Genomic DNA, 8,621 nt, shown 5'->3' on the forward strand with positions numbered 1-8,621 from the left:
ATATGTTGTATTATTTCATAAAGATGGAGAAGATATTGACAAAGGGAGAAAAGATTGCTATATTATAGATGTATGTATATAGGAGAGATATATGTATGGGGGAGTAGTATAGTATTATGAAGATACTTGTACAAATAAGAAGAAAATATATTTACAAAAGCAATTTTGAAAAACTAGAAAAATAGAGTATGCTACCAAGCTACAACAACAAGTCAAAACTGAGTTGAAGAATCAGAATGATGATAAAGGAAGTTTTTTTTATATAGTTTTGAATGTTCATATATTTGGTTTGATAAGTTTTTTCATAACTAATGCCAAAGGGGGAGATTGTCACTAATACATTTGGCATCAATTTGCGACGGCTATGTGTTGCAATTACGATAGCTATGTGTTGCCACTATGACGATAATAGACGTCACTATTTTTTAGTTGCAAAATATGACGTCTACCCAATTCCTTCGCAATTACAACACATATCCATTGGAATTCAACCCCTTTCTTGTGACACCAACCTTGTTGCAATTCGTGGGGTATCCATTGCAATAGTGACGCCTCCAAGGTTTTTGTGACGACAGTTGGGGTTTCCACCTGTAGCCACTCCAACAAAAACCTTGTCGCAATAATTCCTTTTTGTGTTGCAATTGTGATGGAGACGGTTGAATTGTGATGGAAGGGGGTGTCACCTTTATAGCAATGCCATCGCAATTCATCATTTTTGTGTTGCAATTGCGACGAGATGTGACAAAACATGGCATTGCCACTACCGCTCTCTCGTCACAATTGTGATGGCGGCGAAGTAAAACATAAAAAAAAAATTGTTGGCTTCTAGCTATGTCAAACAAAATCAGACCTCTTAAACCCTGTGTAACTTCATTTGGTCACATTTATATTCGAGCAGGATGGTGTCTTATTGGTGCTCCCTTGATTATTTCATGAGATATTATTATCAAGCCATCCAATCAGCTATAGGAAAAAGACGATTCCTGAACAATCGAATTAGCAATACGATCGATCTACATTGCATTTGGACACTTGGTTTGAGGTTCATGTCATCAATTCCCATTCATCACAAGATCTTTATTTGATTATAGCTTGATAGAAAAAATTGAGATTTCCTGAGCTCCAAGCCCAAATTGTGCAGGCTTCAATCTCCACATATCATAAAGCCTGTATATAGAGTTGAGCATATCGTAGCTGGAAGCTTCACTTGCATCAGCTCTCGAATGGTGTGAGAATGCTCAACTCTATATATAGGCTTTATGATATGTGGATATTGAAGCCTTCATGATTTGGACTTGGGGCTAGGGAAATCTCAATGTTTTCTATTAAGGTCTAATCAGATAAAGATCTTGTGATGAATGGGAATCGATGAGATGAACCTCAAACCAAGTGTCCAAATGTAATACAGATCGACCGTATTACTAATTTAATTATTCAAGAATCATCTTTGTCCTATAGCCAATTGGATGGCTTGATAATAATATATCATGAAATAATGGAAGAAGCATCAATAAGACACTGTCCTGCTCAAATATAAGATGTGACCAAATGAAGTTACGTAAGGTTTAAGAGGTTTGATTTTGTTTGATGTTGGAGGTAGTTGAGAATGACGTAGCTAGAAGCTTCACCTCCCTTGTCTCCTCCCTTTGCCTCACTCCTTCTAAGGCCTTAATATGTCATACTTATGTTGCTTAAATTATTGAGTATTGAATTTTTTTCTAAAATTGATTCCTTACATTTCTCTTTTCAAAAGCTTTCTTATAAGGATAAACTATGATAGAAACAATCTCTTAAACATGCACACACTTTTTTGGCTATGGTGGACTAGGAATGTGCAATATATATTTTATGCACTACAATATCATGTAGTGAAACCAATTATACAAATACAAATATAGAAGTAGTGAAACCATAGAAGCAAAAGCCAGTAAAATTGTGAAGGTTCAATGAAAACAAATATTATGAAGAAAGATTGCAATGATGTGGCATTAGATTGAATACATCAATATATGTAATTAGATCAAAAATATCTCTGGATATTAATGCCAGTAAAGCAGCATCATAATTTTCTGAGATGTCCGTATTGATCTCATCATTTTTTATTTAATTAACGTTACTTGAATGATTTGAACAAAAACTTACACAGAATAATAAAGCTACTTTGATTTTTAATCCATGTCACTCAGGTAGAAGAAAAACAAAACAACTTTCCTTTTTAATAATATGTATAGCATACTTGAAATGCACCCGTAAAGCCCCATCTCAGTTGATTTGTTGTCAATCTTGGGATGACCACAAAAATTACTGGCATAGTAGGCCTGTACTTAGAAATCAACCTGGGGAAAATAAAACATAAATATCATGCTAAGAATTAGAATTCGTAGATGTGTTATCTATATATCAAAAAATCAAATTCACATTGGCATGGCAATAGATAAATCTAGAATTGACGAAATTGCCTGCATTATGAGCTAATGATTATGATAACCAAACCCCAATAGTGGCAAAAATGAAACCAAATTGTAACTTATCACCAATTTCCCAAATTCGATAGTTTCAAATGTCCAAGGAATATATAATGTAGAATAAGAAAATAATTACTTTGCAATTCGTCCAGATGTTGTAAATACTGCTATGACAGAAGCTTTCACTTTGATTGCTGCACTTACCTAAAATTATCATACAAATACTTCTATTAAATTTATATCACTTTCCACATATCAAACGAATAGTAAATTACAAACAACATTAAAATTCATCTGTAAACAAAACTTGAGTCATGGAAAAGGAATTAAAATAATTTTATGTACTTACTACAGAGGTTGCAATGCATTCCAACTGAGACATCGGTTCACTTTTACATTTGAGAGTCTTCCTAAAATAAATAGCCTGATTGTACACTTTCTCTGCCTGCATGAAATAAATAGAATATGTTATCTTTTAAGCAGTTGTTTAGATCATAATATGATATCACAACACATATATTTAGAGAAGGGGGAGAGAAGGTTATTGGTTGACCTCAATTCTGATGATCAGTGGCTGAAACAATTGATTGTAACTAATCTCTATATCCTCCCACCTAGTGTTGAAGCAAAGTTCATTCCAAAGATTTTTTTTCCCTTAGAGAGTAAATTAGGTGAGATCGAGAAACTACAGTTGAAAGCAATCAGAATATATAAAAGAAAGAATGATGAACATAGCAAAACCAAATTTGTGATGGGTTTTTAACAAGACACAGCTATTAGGCGGATAGTCAAATAACATCCTTCTACTTGATCCTTCATTTAGAAATTGAAAACAACTTAATAAGCCATCATAATGATCAAATACCACATTCTCTCTTGTTTACAAAATTTCTTAGTTATCACTAGTCTAGATCATTCTTAGTTCATATTCACCTACCGTTGTAATGTACTTCACCCATGGCAATGCTTGATATCCACTCTTTTCAATGATTTTCAAATACCTGACCTGCAGTAAAGAATTGCAACAAAAGAAAGTTGTTATAAAGTAGCAGCCTAAATCTAAATGAACAAAATGTAAATTCTCAACCATTTATTCAATGCATCAATTTACTTGTGGAGCTAAATATTTAAAAAGCATAATGATTTTCACTGAGGCCAACATAAATTTAAGCAATGAGCTTGTTCTCATCAGAAATATAGAAGTGAACACACAAAAGGGTCCAACACTATGATGAATTTTATGGAGTCAGCCCAAAATGACCTGAAATGACTCAAATTTCAGATAAGTTATAAATCATGGTAATGAGCTAATGATACTCGCAAAAGCAATAATCTACATTTGTAAACTAAAGTTACGAAATGACCTAAACTCTTGATACAGTAAAATATGGTATCTCAAATTTGACACGAATAGGTGCCCACTTTTTTGGGGTTTTTTCTTTAGCAGTTACGCTAGAAAGGATAAATTCAGCCCTCAATATGTATTCATGAATCAAAACCCACATAATAAGTCAATCAAGAAACTAAAACATCAGGGTCCAGAACCATGGTACTATTAACCATCTTTGAATAAGAAAACCAATGAAAGCTACAAGATACCTTTCCACCAAGAAATGATTTTGTATTCCAAAGCAAAGCATCCCTCTCTAGGGAGTATGCAAAAGTACCCATTGATGTGCGTACATGAAGTGTAGATGCATCGGCTGGTACTGGCAATTCAATTTCAACATTTATTGCCGTACTGAAAAGTTAAAGAAAACCATGAGACAAATTAGCAAATACACAGAAATATTAGTCATACTTAAAACCATTCCCTGAAGCTAACATGTTAGAAAGATCTATCTAAATAGCAGATAAATCAGATCTAAAATAGGCATACATAAGTTAGAGAGATAATTTGAAACCTATGATCTTTGTATTGGCTGCGTTCTCTCACCAAATATTCTACCTGGCTTCTTGAATGATTTTCTACTTGAGCTTCAACCCATATCAATGGCTTTACCTACAAAGTAATAAAAAAAATGATATGAAACCTACTTTAGAAGGATATCCTTCATAACAAAACTTCAAAGATTTGACAACAACTGCATTCTCTTGAATATATGAACAAACCTGTGTGCTAAGTCTATAGTTCATAAGATCAAAAGTCCCATCATGAGGTATGAAGGATATAGTTCTATCATTTTCAAAATGAGCCAGATGAATGCACCTGACAGAAGAAATAGAAATTAACATATGACTTTTCAAGGGAAAAAAAAGACCAAGTACAACATCAAAGGAATTTGCAAGCACTTTAATATAAGATAAAATTGATAGTTTAAGGAATTGAATAAGAAAATGAGCTTGATTGCATATTGACGAAACTTGATGTCATCCAAATCAATTGCTTTACCCTTTGACGCTTTGCCTTGAGCTTCTAGTAGCACCTTGTCATTGAGTCCAAGTTTGCATTCTGGCATTCTGCTGAAAAAAAAGTGAATCAAAATACACTTGTCATTAATAGCTAGCTATGGAACATTTCAGCAGTCATGCTAAAAGTACATTATAAATAAATAAAAATTAGAAACAACCACATTTTGCACAAAATAAGATAAATTAACCATGAAACACAATCAATAATTCAATGCCAAATATTAAACCAAAAGTTATAAAGGTTTAATACTTATGGCATATGTATAAAACAAAGAAATCATTAGTGGTCAAACTACTTCCAACGCTCAATAATTATATAAAATGTCTAAAGATATATACATATCAGTATTTTATTCTTTATTTGTAATTTTTCATACGGTTTTATTTCCAAGATTGTCTGTGGCGATCCAGCTTCAACCTTGATATGGAAAGGGCACGGGTGTCCTGACCAAATTATTCCAGATACATCTATTATAGACCTAGTGAAGGCCTACAAACTGTATGAATTAGACCTAGTCTGGGTATGGGACCCAGTGTAGCATAATCTAAACTTCAACATTTGGTCATTATAATTTGACTTTTAATCTGTCACTCTAAACTCTCCAAGAAATTGGACTCTGTTCAATCATCCACCACAGTTCATTATTCTTCTATATTTGTTTTATTCTCGCTAAAGCATGTAATCTGTTGAAATGCAAGTATCCAACAACGAAGTTGGTTGTCTCGTGACCAAAAAATTATTATTTATTAAATCTTAACAATGAATATGAACATAATATTTGTACTTATAAAAATTGGACAATTTGTAGATTCTTTGTCTGATGGTAATTCATAATTCTACCACCTAAAAATAAATACAAGATGTTTATTATCTGAACTCTCATGCACCAATCTCGTTCTCATAATATATGTCTATTCGTTTAGTTGTGTATAAGCATACATGGGCCTTTCAGCTTAGAAAATGGGGTTTGTCCTATTTCAAGGCGTTCCACAAGTAGGGTACGTATTTAAGAAAATACGTGTGCAGTAACATTATAATGTTCTCAATGAACCTAGCTAGAGTTTACAGTGTTTCAACTTAGCAAGGATTATGGGAAATAGTTCCATGTTTCTTCTATGTAGTCTATTAGTTTTATTTCTAAAAGAACTCAATAATAAGATTATGCATGGGGTAGGAAAAAACTACCTCAATTACGCTCTCATCTTTAGCGCTCCAACCACATCAGATCACACTATTTGCCCATTGCTACTCACAAGAATATTTAAACTTTCTAATACATCCGAAAAGACCTTTAATGACAAATTAAAAGCACAAAATTAGTTAAATATCAATTACCATATTCAAGCAAAGCACAAAGTTAAATCTGGATTAGCCTTCAACCTCATTTTTATTTTGTATTGTATTCCTTCACTTTGCCAGGAAACTGCATTTGTAATAGCCATTGGAGGTCACTAAGTGACTTCCATCCTATAATCATCCATTTTGATGAATTCACTAAGAATATTTGCCTCTGTATATTGAGGGTACCCAAAATCCATTATTTCATCTAGTAGTTCATACTGCACAATGGGAAATAAAAGTGGTGAAATGATATACACATATTTTAAATTTTAAGTTCGTGATAAAATATTCTCAAATAGTTCATTACAAGGAATTTTGAACCCTCAACCCTTTGTGGTTCAGATTAAAAATAGATGTGTACACTCACAACAACGAAAAAATTGTCTCTCAAAGACTCTTCTTCTAGCTCTTCAAAATAGTGCTTGAATACCTGCAGAAATAACACACATGACAATACAAAACTAAACATGAATTAGTTATTGCAACACACTAATCATAGCAGAAAACAAAGAGGAACATTAACAACTCTTGATTATTGTAATAACACCTAAATATGCATGCAGTAGCTACAAATAAAAGAATTATATGCATACGCTAGAATCCTTGGCTCTATAGGTTCAGTAAGTTCCCTAAACGTAGTGTTCCATTTAATAATTGAAAATAGAGCCTCGGACAAGAAATAAATTGTGAATGAGAAGTATAGATTGTTGAACTTGCATCCATGACTCGTTGTAAAAATAATAGTAAGCTAGCTACATTAGAGTTCTATCTTGATGCTACGATAAGGTAGATATTGTTATGCTAAATGAACTTGTAAGTCACCCCATTGTCATAGAGTACTAGATTTTGTAACGTGGGATCACCCTGTCCATGTAATTCCATCAAAAAACTTGTCAAAACACATATGTTGAAACCATCCTCACACATGGCCAATTCAGCTTTATAAGAGACAAGATATAAGAGAGGGTGATACATTTTAATGAATATATTCATACGAGACAATGAAATTTATGTGACATTGGCCACCTAAACATCTTTAACTTTTAAGTAATTTTCATACCTCTATGTAAATATTCCATATCTGAGAAGCTTCTTTCTACAACATTGCAATTTTTAACTTCATGATGCACATAGCACAGATGAGTCAATAGAAACTATAGTTTCTTGTGTTCTTTCCACAGTTTTAAAAGAGTTCTTATCGATAGATCCATGTAAGAATTTTATTTCTCTAAAAATGGTTTTATTACTAGTTTTAAAGAAAGTGGACACAAACTAACTAAAGAATCTTCAAATCAAGGACTGGAAGTTACATTGATGCAGAGCCTTCTAATATCCCCTTAAGAAACCCTATTCAACTCGAGGATTCAACAACATCTTGGAATCCACTCAAGGAACTAGAGTTCAACTCAAGGATCAATAAGAAGTCCCTGACTTAGTAGATCTCTTCCACACACCATACCCACGAATTCACTTCCTACCTCATTACCACAATCTCTTATTGTATCAATTTCCTTCTAGGTCACCTAGTGTACCTAGCACCTCCATCATACCAAAATCAAATTCCGACATCTCTCACTGACCCTAACACCTTAAACCATCTTATCATGGCCTATCTACCATGCTTCAACTCTTCACCAGCTTCCAACAACCCATCTTTCACCATTTTCTACTTTAGCCCTTTTAGGCCTGTCTAGTAGCCTTGTCCTGTAGCAAATTGCATTTTTCTCTCTAAATCCCCAAAAAACCTAGTGACTTAGTCACCTTTTCAAATACCCTTTATGGTTTTCTTCAAACCTTGCAAATATAAATTTCTCAACTTGTGACTGTTGCACCTTTCTATGGCTATCACTACAGCAATTAGGCCTAATTAGCCCTTGCCTAACAAAGCAACTATGCTTTGCACACACACCCAACTCTCCAAACCTTGAAAAAGTCTTAAGGCATCTAATAAATGATAGGATTCCACAATTTTTTTGATCCTCCATGCATTTCTAGACACCTTTTCATCAAACCCTCCCTTTAAGGGTTTCTAGCCTAGGGCTTCCTAGAAAAGACCTTAAATAAACTCATAAAACCTTTCTATTGGCTCAAACACCTTTAAACATACTCCCTAAAATGTTTTCAACACACACACATTTATCCATTCCAACCTCCATTTGCTCATATTCACCATGTGGTAACTTGCAAATGCACCTTCACTATTTGGTACAACAGTCACCCTGTTGTTCTTTTCTTTGTTCACTGTCACCTGCATCCTTCTGCATTAAGATCATAAAAAAAACATATTCATACAGTTAAGTGCCTCTCCCAAAAGTTCTAGTCCATTCACAGAAAGTAGGAGAGGCTTGTCTCCATTAATGACTACAAAACTGTGACAATCAGTCACGTTCCTTGTGACAACA

General features: G+C 33.6%; 1 pseudogene; it reads right to left on the reverse strand.

Moving 5' to 3' along the window:
• Positions 1 to 3,372: 3,372 nt before the first annotated feature.
• Positions 3,373 to 7,146, reverse strand: LOC149531713 (AP-1 complex subunit mu-2-like; annotated as a pseudogene).
• Between the last annotated feature and the right edge of the window lie 1,475 nt (positions 7,147 to 8,621).

The sequence above is a fragment of the Cupressus sempervirens genome, chromosome 11, assembly GCF_028749045.1.
Source record: "Cupressus sempervirens isolate cs-2001-9-10 chromosome 11, ASM2874904v1, whole genome shotgun sequence".
Classification (NCBI taxonomy): domain Eukaryota; kingdom Viridiplantae; phylum Streptophyta; class Pinopsida; order Cupressales; family Cupressaceae; genus Cupressus; species Cupressus sempervirens.